Consider the following 13,751-nt stretch of genomic DNA (forward strand, 5'->3'; position numbering starts at 1 on the left):
CCTCGGCTGGTGACGAGGAACCAATTCCCCCACGACATCCCTCTGCCGTGGGGAGCCCCGAGTCCGCTCGCGATGGCCACCGAACAACATAAAGAAACCCTTTTCTTTAGAGATTCGGAGCGGGCAGTTCTTAAGTCCTAAAATGTCTATGAAGTTTCCCGCTTGCGGCGCACTCAGCCGTCTGGCCCGGCCGCGACTGAGGTGCTCGAAAAGCAGAGCAGGGTTCGGGGCGCGTTGGACAGGAAGGAAAGTCGCGTGTGGCCGCGATCTCTCCGCGGCCAAGCTATGGGTTCCAGCAGGAGCTCGGGCCCTCTTAGCCTCGCAGACCTGGCTCAGGGCCCGGGTCTGGGATCCGACGCTCTGGAGTCCTCGGCCCGCGGGAAGAGGACTCGCAGCCCGCGCGGTTGCATTGGGCTGGAGGTCCCCCGCCGCTGCGCCTGCGGGACGCCGAGCCTAAGGAGGAGCGGATTCAGCGCGCTGGAGAGAGTTTCCCGAGAGCCGGGAGAGGGCGATATTCACCAATCCCTTCCCCCCAGATCAACAGTGCAAAATGGGGATGACTCGGGATGGAGGATCTGCACGTGTCGGTAACGAAAAAGTCAGGAGCCGAGGGCCTTCCCACCCGGGGGCCTGCTAGACACAGGTCTGGGAATGGGACAAGTGCGTGCGGCCACTTTTTTCCAGGTTTCGTATTGCCTCTCCTTCTCCTGTCACCATTCTGACAAAACTCCTGCCACTCTCTCCCAGGGTCACAACCCTCACCCTAGTCTAAAGGAGTATAGCTGTCTGAAGAGCGCATTACAGCAGAGGCTTCGTTTTGCTCAACTTTTCGTTACAGCTCTCTTCATCCAAATCGCAGGCCATTATTCTCGGCTTCATTTCCACATAACAGTTGACAGCAGACAAGGAAGCACTGGTGTAGGTGAACTTGAACCTGAACCTGAGAGGTGACGCTGTTAATTAGACATTTGGAGTTCTTGGTTCAACCCTCAGGAGCGTTTCTGGGAATGTGTGTGGGGACAGTCCCGCAAGCAAGAGTCCCGGTTCAATCCTTTCCCTCCTTTGGCACAGTTCAGGGTAGGATGAAATGTAAGGTCTCCTAAATCGTTAAGATTCTCTGGTCTGCTAGAGGAGCCTTAAGTCACTTGTTACTTTGTCTTTGAGAACCATTATCCATCCCTAATCGCCTATTTAATGTCTGCTCTCTGGGGTATGCAGATATCCATAGCCTAGCATTCAAAGACTTGTTTCTGGAGTAAACTATTGTCAGATACCCCCCCCCACACACACACACCCCACTGTCATTTATTTTATCAAGTCTAGTTTAAAATCTAATTTTTAGAAGTCTTATTATATATTCTTGCAAGTTTAGTCCCATATATCATTTAATCATGAATAAATAATTTCCATGTAGTCCTTGAATTGCCAACTGATGGGGGAGAACAGACTTCAGGACTTTTCAACCTTCAATCAAAGGAGGAGGACTTTACATCTGGGGTGAAAAGGGGCTGGGGAGCTGAGCCAATGGAGCAGCCGGCCTTTACAGTGTGCAAAAGCATTCAGACACATGGAGACCCTTTTGCAATAAAACTTTATTGATGATCGTTTGAAAGTTATGGCAACTCCAAGGTTATAAAACTTGTCATAAAATACCAAGCAGTCATTAGTTTACCTGACCTCATTTCAATATAAACTTCCACAAAACATTTTATTTTGTTCCTTCCTATATGTGGGGAAAAGAAGTTGAGGCAAGATACAGTGGCGCATTACTGAGGATCCAAGATCTGCAGTTTGACACTCTCTGACCTTCATCTGTGCAAATAGAGCAGTGAAATTCACATTCTGTTCTTTCTTGTAAATATTATTGTAGAAAAGATGATAATAGCAATGTTTTTGTTCAATCATCCATTTTTAGCACATATCCAGGTTCAAGTTAGAATGGAGTGTTGTTCCTCTTTGGAAGATCTTGTGAGATACCTTTAACAGTTGTTAAAGTGTATTTGCTCCCTAACCTATGCATAAGAAGCCTAAGAAGGGCAGCCCCTATGGAAAGCAATATGGAGGGTCCTCGAAAAAATTAAAAATAGAAATACCATACCTTCTAGCTATTCTGTCTGGCTATTTTTCCCCAAAAAACCCAAAAACACTATTTGAAAAGATATATGGGCCACTATGTTCATTGAAGCATTATTCACAATAGCCAATAGCCATATGGAAGCAACATAAATGTCCACTGATAGATTAAACAAGATGTGAGATATACATATCTCACATTTTATCTAAAATCTTCCATTATATATATGCATATATATAATGGCATATTACTCAGCCATAAAAAAGAAGGAAATCTTGCCATTTGCAACAACATGGACAGACCTAGAGGGTATTATGCTAAGTCAGAAAAAGACAAATACTGTATACTTTGACTCATATGTGGAACCAAAAAAAATTAAAAAACCCAAATGAACAAACAAAACACAGAAACAGACTCTCTGATACAGAGAACAAATTGGTGGTTGCCAGAGGGTGGCCGGGCGGGGCAGTGGATAGGCAAAACTGGTGAAGGAGATTAAGATGTGCAAAATTCCAGTCATAAAATCAATAAGTCACAGGGATGTAATGTACAGCATGGGGAACACAGTCAATAAAATTGTAATAACTTTCTATGGTGACAGAAGGTAACTTTACTTATCATGGTGATGAATTGGTAATGTACAAAATATTGAATCACTATGTTGTATACCTAAAACTAATATAACATTGTAAGTTAGTTAAAATTCAATTTAAAAAAACAATTTGTGTCTTCCCCCAAATAGTTCCACACTGAGGGCACAGATCAGGCTGCTGTTGCTGTTTTACAAATAGCATTCTAGAGACACAAGGCGGAGTAGCTGAAGAAGAGGGAAGAGGAGGATGGGGGGGTGGGGCGCGGGAGGGAAGAGAAGCAGGAAAGAGCCACACTTTATTTGGCATGTGACCTGAGGAGTGCATTGTGTGAAATAATCAATTTGTATTTAGAGTTATTGAGAGGCCAGATGAATAATTAATCCCCCACCACAAAATCATGAGCTTAAAAAAACGCAGCTGCCTTAATTGAGATCAGCACTTAGAATTGTGCTGCAGAAAAGAACCCAAACTGGTGTTGCAAGAAAGCTCCAGGAGATAACTAGCCTGAGCTCTGTCATCATTGTTTCTGGTACAACTGTATATGTGAACTTATACCACTGATCAGAGAAAGAACCAGCCACAAAACAGTGGTAATTTTGAATAGCTTCTCATCTGCCCAAACTCCACTTTGGATTGACTGAAACCCATATTCTCCTAATGCTGTATAACTAAGGTCAATCTACCAGCTTTTAGGGCGAAGAGATTTGTGAGCAAGTACAGATGGCAAAGGTTGGCCTTGTGTTAGCTGTGTGCTAATTTTCCCCAAACATGTAAAAGTCTGGATATACTTTTCACGGATTGTTTAAAATATAAGCTTCAAGATAGATCCAGGCATACATGCATTTATGGTGGTTTAGGAATCTAATATGTAAAACGCTAACTGCTTTATGACCTCACTGAAACTCATCTTGGTAATGTTATGCTTAGTTTCCTGGTGTGCCTTAAAATATTTCAGGGATTTCATGGAATTTTAACTAGAAAAGAACATTTTAAAAATCAAAATCTTATGCAAAATGCTGCTTTCTTCTAGAGAGTGTATCGGTGTGTGTGTGTGTGTTTGCGAGAGAGAAAAATAGTATATCAGAGAAAGGGAAAGAGATTGAGCTCAAGGGAAAGAGAAGTACAGGATACAGTACTAATTAAAGGGCAAACTCTCCTGGTGTCCATAGCTTTCCTTAGTTGGTGAGTACGAGTTCCAGTAATTTGAGTTACCATTTCATACTCCCAGGCACAGTGATGCCACGCACCAAAACAAAGATTCTGTTTCCCCAGTTTAGCACTGACTTCCAGGAAGGATAGGAGAAAATGGGCTGTGGATCTACAAAGCGGCCGACAGGCTGAACACAATGTCTTTATTGGACTTTAGAAGCAAATAAGAGATCTAAATTCAGATCTTTGAGGTTAGGACATTTTCAAAGAGCTCATGCATTTATAAGAGATAACTTATTTGGAGATAAGTTGGCAAATTGTTCTTATAATTGAGCTCATTAAATTTATTTGTTGAGATACACACACATACACAAATGTATTATCAATATATGTTGTAGCAACAACAATAGCAATGACTTTAATCAATAATGTTTGTATCTCTCTGCTATTGTATTAATCTCATTATTCATTGTGCTTTTCCTAGATACCTTAAAAGGGTGATATAAAGGAGAAAAGTATCTATTTTAATCAGCTATAAAAATATTTCACTCTTATTCTATCTTCCTTCTCAGAATAACTATTCTTCACCCAAAAAACGGTCATTTAGACTTTCTATGGTGATGTTCACTATCTTTCACATTCACACAAATGATCTCCACTCAGCTCTATTTAAGCATATTTACCAGGGAGGCTTGGTTACCAAGGAAGCATCCATTTGGATTCACCTTTCTGAGCTCTCCCTTATACCATATTCTGGGAAAGGCATGGGAATTACCCAAGTGGATTTTAAAATAGTTTTCACGTCAAGAAAATGTAAAAGGACAGCACATCATGCACACACTTCTTTTTCTTATATTCTCCTCTGTTTAGAGATGTGTAGGTCATTAGAAAATGTTCCCAAGACTCTATGTGCTCCTTCAAATTTCACCCACACTTGTTTTCCTAGGTGATCTGGTTTATTAAGGGTTAGCTACATAATGAGAAATATGTCTTCAATGGTGTGGGGGGTTTATAAATATATTTTTTGAAGTTTTTTTGGACAGCTGGGTGATAGGATTGTGAAATCCCAAATTATGCCTTGAGTTCTGTACAGATGACATGTACAGACTGCATAGCTTTGCCCTCATCATTTCTGTCGACACAAGAAACTTTCCTTCATGAGGAAAAAAAATGCAGCTTTTATGTAGCATCATCCAAATGTACATTACTCATTCCTCTTATATAATTCAATATATACCTTACCCCAAGGGTATCTTTTCCCCAATGAGACTAATTTGCTTTAATAGGAATAATAATGCCTCCAAGTACCTAATACCTTTATCCCAAAAAACCCTCATGTGACTTAGCAGTTCCATGACAAAACACATAGATCATGTGCACGTGTGGCCAGAAGCTGTGGTTCATCTTACACAGAACTGTACAAAGTTAACCCTCTAGTTTCTGTTTGCCTTATTTTGGTCCTCTTTGACATAGGGAGCCCTTGAGAAAGAGAAAGTCTTTTTTGTTTCACGGTTAAAATACAAAAAAGTCTGATTCCAAAGGAAAACTCATGCACACTTTTTGTTCACCCTTCACTGAAAGAGGACAATTTGGAGGAGACTCTGGAAGTCATAATTCATACATAACTTAGCAATGACTGAAATTCCAGCACAGAACTTAAATAACACATCTTTCTACTGTATATTCTCTTGGGGAAAAATGTAGATGGACACACACATTTAGTTCTAAAATAAAAATTGAGGAAATGATGAGGAAGATACAACGTACTCATATCAGTTCCCATTTGAGGACTTCATTTTATGTCAGAGTTGGAGAAATGCAGGCTGGTTTTGAGTGATAAAACTCTCTGGATTTAGTATCTGGGAGACCTGAGAGGCATGTAAACATTTAAAGCCTGTCTCTCTCGTTTTGAGTTGGCTTTTTGTTACCTACAAGTTGATTTGCTTTCTTTAATCTTTAAACCCATTTACCAATACATACAGTATTTACCAATACATACATGCAGTACTTCCACCTACCAAGTAACCATTGAAATCTACTGGTGTGAAACATTAAAACTGCAAATGGAAAATCTACCCCAGTCAAGTACAGCACTCTCCCTTTAAACACAGCAGTGGCAGTGCCTGGTTGACCTCGCTGGGGAGGCTCGTAAGAGTACCCTGTATTATACAGCCTGCGCAGCGAGGGTGATTTAATCTAACTAAAAGAATTTTAACTTTTCTATTTCCGGACTTTCAGGGGTTTACATTTTTAGCCTTATACTGTCGTTTTTGAAGGTTTTTTACCTTGAGTAATGGGATCATTATTTCTCCCCCGCTGAAAGGGATGTACCCAAGAACAGAACCATGCGGCCGGGCAGAATGCAATCCCAAAGGGAACTGTACAGGCATCGCTCAGGCAGTAAAAACTGCTAAGGGAATTTGTGCTGTCAGCTTGCCAGAACGTCAGATTCACACCTCTGGTCCTGCAAGAAGGTGCTAGGGGGCTTTTTAAAGGTCCCCTCTTGCCGTGACCTTGGCTTTCTATCCTTCTAAGAAGTGGCTCCCAGGCCAGCCACTGACTGTCATAGGCTCCCATCTTGATCCTGCAGAAAATGGAACCAGCCTGTTCTCCCAATCCTCTACACCCTGGGAGTCCATCAAGAATGGCAGCTGCACTGTTGTAACCTCCAGGTCATACAGGAGACCCTGGTCCAGCATTTCTGGTGCTAATCTCTGGTTGGTGCAATCCTCTCCCCTGCCCCCCAACCCCTACAGACATTAAACCTAGACGCTGGATGTGATTTAGCAACAGAACCAAAATTGTAATGCCTTTATACGTAAGAACAGAAATAACACAAAATCATAGGAAGTACAATAAAATACAATGGGTTGGTATTGTCTAAAAACCCTTTTTTATTTTCCTAAATTCTCCTCTCAAGAAGTTTCTTTCTCCTTTGTTTTCCCTATGCCCATCCTTACTAATTATAATGATTTTTGTTAAAAGCTCTACCAAAAAAATGATTTTTTATTAAGTGCACTAGCAAAATAAATCTACATAATTAAGATATGCACTTAAACATCTTTGCACACATTTTAAAGTGTGAGTAGCTTTTAAATGTGCAAATTCCTTACAGTATTAAAAAAAACCTTATTTTTTTTCACATTTGCACAAAGGATATACGTGTACAATAGCACTTACTTGGGTTTTCCTGAAAAAAGAATTGGACTAATTTATATGAATTTTAAAACGTTTCATTTGAATGAAAAAGAAAGTCAACCATATAAAGGCAGTGATTTTTCCCCCCTCCTTGTCTTCTTAGAAAAAAAATTGAAATTCGTTTACTCTGCAAAGATGTACTATGTTTTATCTCTCTTGGCTTAGAAAAGAGATGCTTTTGAGAGGTTAGGTTTATTTCTTTTTTACATTTCTCTTCCTTAGTCTCTATGTACTCACTGAAAACCACATTGTTACCTCCCTCCTCAATTTCCCCAGAACTATTTTCCAGTCGTGTCTGCGAAGTGGTTACCCTGTGTTCCCACTGGCTCGGCACAAAACTTGTCTCAAATGCCACTGCGGAGGAGGTGGGAGGCCAGCTCTTTCGCTGGCCGCGGGGAGGGTAGAGTTTTTAGACTGACGGGACGTTATGCTGGCAGACGGAGGAAGAGCGAGCCGAGGAGCCTACCTGAGCCTAACCAGCAGGGAGGACGGACACAGCCAGGAAGATTTGTGGCGTAGGACCTTCGCGCCCCACGCCGAAGATTCCTGGAATACCGGCTCTTGCTGCAAGAATAGAGTCAGGCTCCTTCTGGCCTGCAGAGCTCTGGTGACCCTAGCAAAGACAGATCCTGGTGTGGATTGCAGTTTCTTTCCAAAACCTGAAAGCACCAGCTTGGGATTTCAAAGTCCAGGTCCTTGACTGACTGGGAGGCGTCCGCCTAGCACATGGCCCCCCAACCTCCGCTCCGCCGTGCCCAATACCCACTCAGAGGACAAAGAGCGAATTCTGTGTGGGCCACTGGCTAGAGAGCATTTCCGCAACTACTAGAAATGACCCCCGCCCATAACAACCTGGCGGCTTTCTCTTCTGGTTACCACCTCTCCCAAGGTGCGCTGAAATCCCTTTATCACTACGGTTTTTTTTAAATGAAATGATTGATTTCTCCGCTGTACCTAAGATGACGAAAACAGTTGAGCCGGACTTCAAGATGCACTCCAGAGCAAGGGAAACCTAATTGTAACCCAGACTCCTGCGAGAAAGCCAGTCTAGCTACCACCTGTATTTCCGACACACTTGGGCCCAACTAGCTGTGATCATTACGAGTTCTAATTTTATTGCATCTCGGCTCCTCCCGGTTTGTCCCCCACTATAGTGGTCTTAAAAAGAAACACCCACAGGCACACACCAGAATGAATTCCCAAGAAAGGCAAACGTGGGTTTCTCTGCCTGTAGACTGATTTGAAAGCGCACGGGGAGCCAGATGGGCACGTCCTGGCAGCCGGGGAACAAATCTCAGCGACGAGCAGCTTCCCATTCTTCCTGGTCCTCGCGGTGCCCCTCTCCCTGCGGTTCCGCCGCGGCGTTCCAAGGGGACGCTGCGGATCCCCGCGGTCGCTGCAGCTCCCGCTTCCATACCCTGGGGTAGCCTGGGCCGGTGCGGGGTGGAGAACAGTGCACGCAGCGGAGCCTGATCCAGGTCTCCCGCCCTCGCCCCGTCAGTCCCGACCTCCTCGGCGGGCGTGGAGTCTGTACCCACAGTGAGGAGACATCGCGTGCGGGTCCTCTTTGCCGCAGGCTCTCAGTGCGGCCTTACGCGGGTTTGTCTCCTCCAGGTAGTGGAGGGGGGAAGGGGAATGTCCACTATACGTGCAGACACCTACGGTAAAGGGGCTTCTCTTGGGGCTTCAACGTGAGCTGTCCTTGCAGAATAGGGAAATTCGGAGAGCGACACTGGGGACACAGTTGGGTTCATACACAGTGTGATCTCACTTAATCTAAGTGTCTTGTGTGCTCTTATTTAATCTAAATCTCTGATTTACCTGTTGTTTGAAACGGGAAAGACAATACCTCCTTTGAAGGTTTGTTGTGAATGCTTGGATGTTGGGAGTCCTCAGCAAATGGTAGGATGAGCTGGTGAAGGGTGGGCCCATCACTCCCCTTCCAGGCGCGGAGCCTTTTGCAGTTTCAGGCTTTCCCCCCAGCGCAGGAACCGTTCATAGCCCAGGGCTCTGAGTACCTCCTGGGGACCGCGAGAGGATCCAGCGCGGCATCCCGTGGAAGACGGGCTTTTGGTGAATCATGAAAAGACTGATGCTCAGGTTCGCCTTGGAGCATGGTGGGAAAAGGTACGGAGGTTTGGAACCCAGTGGAGAGTTGAGGCTGGAGGAGGAATTGGAAGAGAGAACTAAAAATTTCGGGCTATAAATTTCTGCGGATTTTCAATCTTCCCCAACCTTGGCAAAAATTACTAGGGGTGCGCGATCAAACCTGCACCTGTAGGTGGCGCTATGACGAGGTGACTGCGGGGAGAGAGGTAGCCAGGGACTCAAAGACCGCGGGAAATTTTCCGTGAATCCGACCCTAACTATCTGCTCCCAAACCCAGATTCCTGTTTTCGGAGAGACAGCGGAGGACAGTGCATCACGAATCTCCGTCCTTGGGGTCAGCGTGGGGCTGGTTGGTGGAATTAGGCCGGAGAAGGCGACAGGTTGGAAATTCTGCACCTCGAAGGCAGCGCGCCAGCCGGTCCCACCACCATGTCCATTGCCCGGGTGCGACGACTCACGGAGCTGCGCAGGACCCGAGGCGATTCATGGGGACACTGTGCCAGCTGCAATCCGAGGGGACTGCGAAGTGAGCGAATCTCGGTTCTCGGCCTCACTGAAAACGAAGGGAACGCCGATGCTTAGCACCAAGACTCCAGTCCGCACGTTGATTCCAGCCCCTTGAAGCCTGCAGGCAACCCCAATCACGCTGCGTTCAACAGAACCTGGACCATGGTGGGGGACCCGAAGGGTCTGTGTTTGCTTGAGACCCGAAACCTAGTCTTATAGGCAAGGCCTGGCTCTCGTTTCTCTTTTCTGGGAGCCTTTAGGCCAACTGGGTCTTCAGTAGGAAGCAGCCCCACTGCCCGCACATGGACCCTGAGGGCAGGATCTTTAAGAACCCCAAAGCCTGCTTTTCCCACATGCAGCAGCAATTCTCTTGAGTCACCGCAGCTCAGGGCTGTAGAGTGACCGCGGACAGTGTCCTTCTCTCGTCACCGAGCTACGTGCCTTCCACAAATGCTTCGAACTAGGCAGGTCGAAGTCCCCCCTCCCTTTGGCTGGACGCTCAGCCTGGCATCCCTGCAGGGCTCCTCCCTGCCCGGGTCCTCCCTGCCCCTGCCCCCGCCCCCAGCCGGGATCCGACCCTTGATCGCACTTGCCGTTCTGCAGCCTAGAGTTTTGCCCCTTGCCCCAAAAATGTGTTCCCTTTCATTTGTGGATTTAATAAACAAATATAACCATATCACATGGGGCACCACGCCGTCCTGAAAGCAATTCCGCTGTTGAAAACTGAAAAATGGGTGTAATTTGCGTTCAGAAAGTGATGTTAGGGTCACAGCAATTTCCCGGGCCGTTATTTATTTTTACTTTAAAGTCTTTAGGGAAGATTTGCTTATATACTCGGGAACCTTCCACTGCGAGGGTACCAATAATCCCGCTTGCCTTCAAAGCGGGGGGGGGGAGAGGGAGGGGTGGAGAACAATTACTGAGTGACGCTAATATGGGGAAACTGAAAAGAAATGTGGATTGTTTTTATTGTAACAGAAGGAGTGTGCAAACAGAAAAACCAACCCTGGGTGATCGGAAACAGGCAGGCGGAGAATTAAAAGCGGGTTTCAGGCGGCAACAAGCCCCTCCCCTGCCCTCGGAAGGAGAAAGAGGGTGAGGAGCGCTCGCACCCCCAGGGCGGATCCCACGGCCAGCAGCGAGATTTCCGCGCTCTGGCAGGACCCCGCGAGCTGCTGCCCTCTGGGGAAAGGGTCTTGAATCGTGAGCACCACCAGCCGGAAGGCAGAGAGGACGCGGAGAGGCCTTAGAGGCTTTCGGAGAATTTTCCAGGCTCCTCTTGGGGGCCCCAGCGGCCTCTACTTGGGCTGGTGGGTCCCGCTGCGTCCGCAGCCCAGCGAAGTACAGGCTGGCAGGTCAGTGTCTGGACACTCCCTCCCCCGCTATCACCCTCCCCCCGCCCCCCGGCCTGGCTGAGGCTGAGGGCCCGTGCGGGCTGTTTCTCCCACACCGCCTGGCTCTTCCCTGTAGCCGCCGCCTCCGACCTCGCCCGCGGCTCCACGAGCAGACAGAGTCCAGCCCGCAGCTCAGGGTGGACCTTCCCTCTCTTTAGGCACCGGGTGCGCCTCCGGCTGCCACATGCTGCAGCAGACGCTGGGAGGTCCAGTGGGCAGAGGGCGGCCGCTGACCCTACCGGGCCGGGACTTAGCATTGGGCCGATCAGGGTTGGAACCCGCGGCCCGGGCTTTAGCAGCGCGGTTTGGCGAGGACTGGAGAAGTCTGGCCTCTTTTTCCTCTCTACGCGGCGCGCAATCCTTCACTTACCCTGGAAGAGACACTCCCGTGGGGGAACAGGATCGGAGGTCTTGCCTCTACCATATTCTCCCTCAGACGACTGGAAGAAGGAACTGTGCTCTCAAAACCCCGTCCGGGAGCTCAGACTCTGGCTGCTTTCGATCCCCGGAACTCCCCGGGCAGGGCGAGAGGCGGCCGTCGTCGCCTGGGCCTCTCCCTCGGTCCTGTCTTTTCCCGACAGAGGGGCAAGCTGGAGGAATCTGCTTCTTAATATTCTCCTCGGCCAACTCTAGTCTTCCTAAAAGCGACTGGAAACAGCAGGACCCCTCTCCCGCGCATACACACGCCCCTCTCTCGCTATACCACCTCCCGCCCCCCGCCCCCCGTCCCGTCTGCAGTCGTAGCTGACCTGCGGGACGCGGGAAGCAGGCGCCCGGCGGAGCAGCCCAGGACATCGCTCCGCGCTGGAGGGCGGAGGCTCCCCACTCCCTGCACAGCCTGCTGCTCTCGGGTCCAACATCGGCAGTCCCCGGGCGCCGTCTGCCGGGTCGCGCTGGGGCGGCCTCCTGTTCCTTCTCCGCACCTCTTCTCAGACCCCGCTGGTGCCGGGAGGGAAGGGGGGGGCGCAGGTGACCGCCCGCAGCACTGGGACCGCTGACAGATTTATGAAGACTTTACAGCATCTGGCCTGGGCCCGCAGGGGCAGGGAAGGAGTCCAGCCAAAGAGGTGCAAGGCAGGCTAAAGTTCCCCAGCCGAGACCCCGAACCCGGCCGCCTCTGGGGTCCCGGGCCCCGTCTGCCCTCGGGCCGGTGTACACGTCTGTCCCCGCCAGTGTCGAGCGTACGGATTCTCTCCACCTCGTGTAGCCCCCTCCTTCACACCCTCCCGCCCTGCAAGCTTCCAGTCTCCCACTGAGTAAATATTTACCCGGAGAACGGGTCGCTCCTCAGAGGAGGCCTAGACAGCGCCCTGGGAAGGGCTTTTGGCTTCTCCCCGGCCTGTGTCAGCTGCAGACCTTACTGGTTGTGTTTTGGTTTTGGTCTTAAATTTCTTTAGTCGAAATTCTTCCGATCTCTGTGTGATCTCCCGGGTTCAGAGCAGGCAGTAACCAGGGGGCGCTGACCTCAACTGACCCTTGCTTTTTCTCTGCATCCCTACGCCCATCGTTGGTCGAGGCTTACTGGCCCTTACTGTTTCTCTCTCTCTCCCTCCCCCCATCCCTCTCCCCCCACAACCAATCCCTCTTTTCCCCCCACCAATCCCTCTTTCCCCCCTACCAATCCCTCTTTCCCCCCCTACCAATCCCTCTTCCTCCTCTACCAATCCCTCTTCCTCCCCCTTCAGGTCACTTGTCTCTCATCAGGTCGCCAGCTCATCGGGTGTCGAACTACCTGGCCACAGCACTCAGTGTGCGTCCTGGGAGGGTTCTGCATCAGCCCCTTCCTCTAGGGTTGGGCGCCTCTGTCTGTCCCCTGAAGCTACGACTCCTTTTGCCCCTGGAGCCCGGGCCTCAGGTTGCTGCGGATACACAGTGTCCCCAGACAAGATCCTTTGCCTGCTCTCGGGAATGCGCTGAGCTCACCGGCGTAAAGAGGGCCTGCTGGGCCCTGAGGGGCGCGGAGCAGGGGATCCACCCAGACAAGACCGCGTGCTACCACAGATGGAAATGGAGAGGCATCAGCAAACCTGTGCGGGAAATATGAGGCAACTGAGGGAGTTGGGGGCGAACGAGAGGGAGTTGTGTGTTAGGTCCTCCTAGCCAGATCTCCAAACAATACGAGTCTCTGGATCACTCCAGGCTGGTGCTGGTGCTAAAGCCCTCACAGAGCACATAGAAACACATCACAGCACTGGGTCTTGCCAGTCAGAAGGCGAACAGCCTTTTATCAACTTCGCAGCCCTGCATAGTCTGAGAAGCGATCACTGGGCACCCAACAGCTGGGCACAGAGTCCGCGCAGGGGTCGCTACTCAGTGTGTGTCAGCGAGGGGGAAGAGGGGTCGGGGGACTCTTGATCAAGATGCCCAGCACGTTCATTCCTTCGCACAAGCCTCAGGCAAAATCGTATACTCCCCTCAGATACCACAGACGCAACTAAATTGCCCCAAGAAGGAGCTGCTGCTTTTAAAATCTGGGATCCACAAAGGACCTCCGAGTTGTAGAGCACCAGGGAGTGCCACACAACAGGTACTGCGGGTCAGACCGGGGTGAAATCGCTGTCAAGTCAAACTTCGAGATTTTAAACAATTGAAACAGCAACAACAACCAAAAAGGCAGATAAGTTCAAGTATATCTAGTTGTGGGACTTTCCACAAGAACCTGATTGTAAAGAATTAAGGATGGTTAACTTCATAGTTCCTTTATCTTTCAAATCTTTCCTACCTGTA

The sequence above is a fragment of the Mesoplodon bidens genome (assembly GCF_964165515.1).
Source record: "Mesoplodon bidens genome assembly, chromosome: 3".
Classification (NCBI taxonomy): Eukaryota; Metazoa; Chordata; class Mammalia; order Artiodactyla; family Ziphiidae; genus Mesoplodon; species Mesoplodon bidens.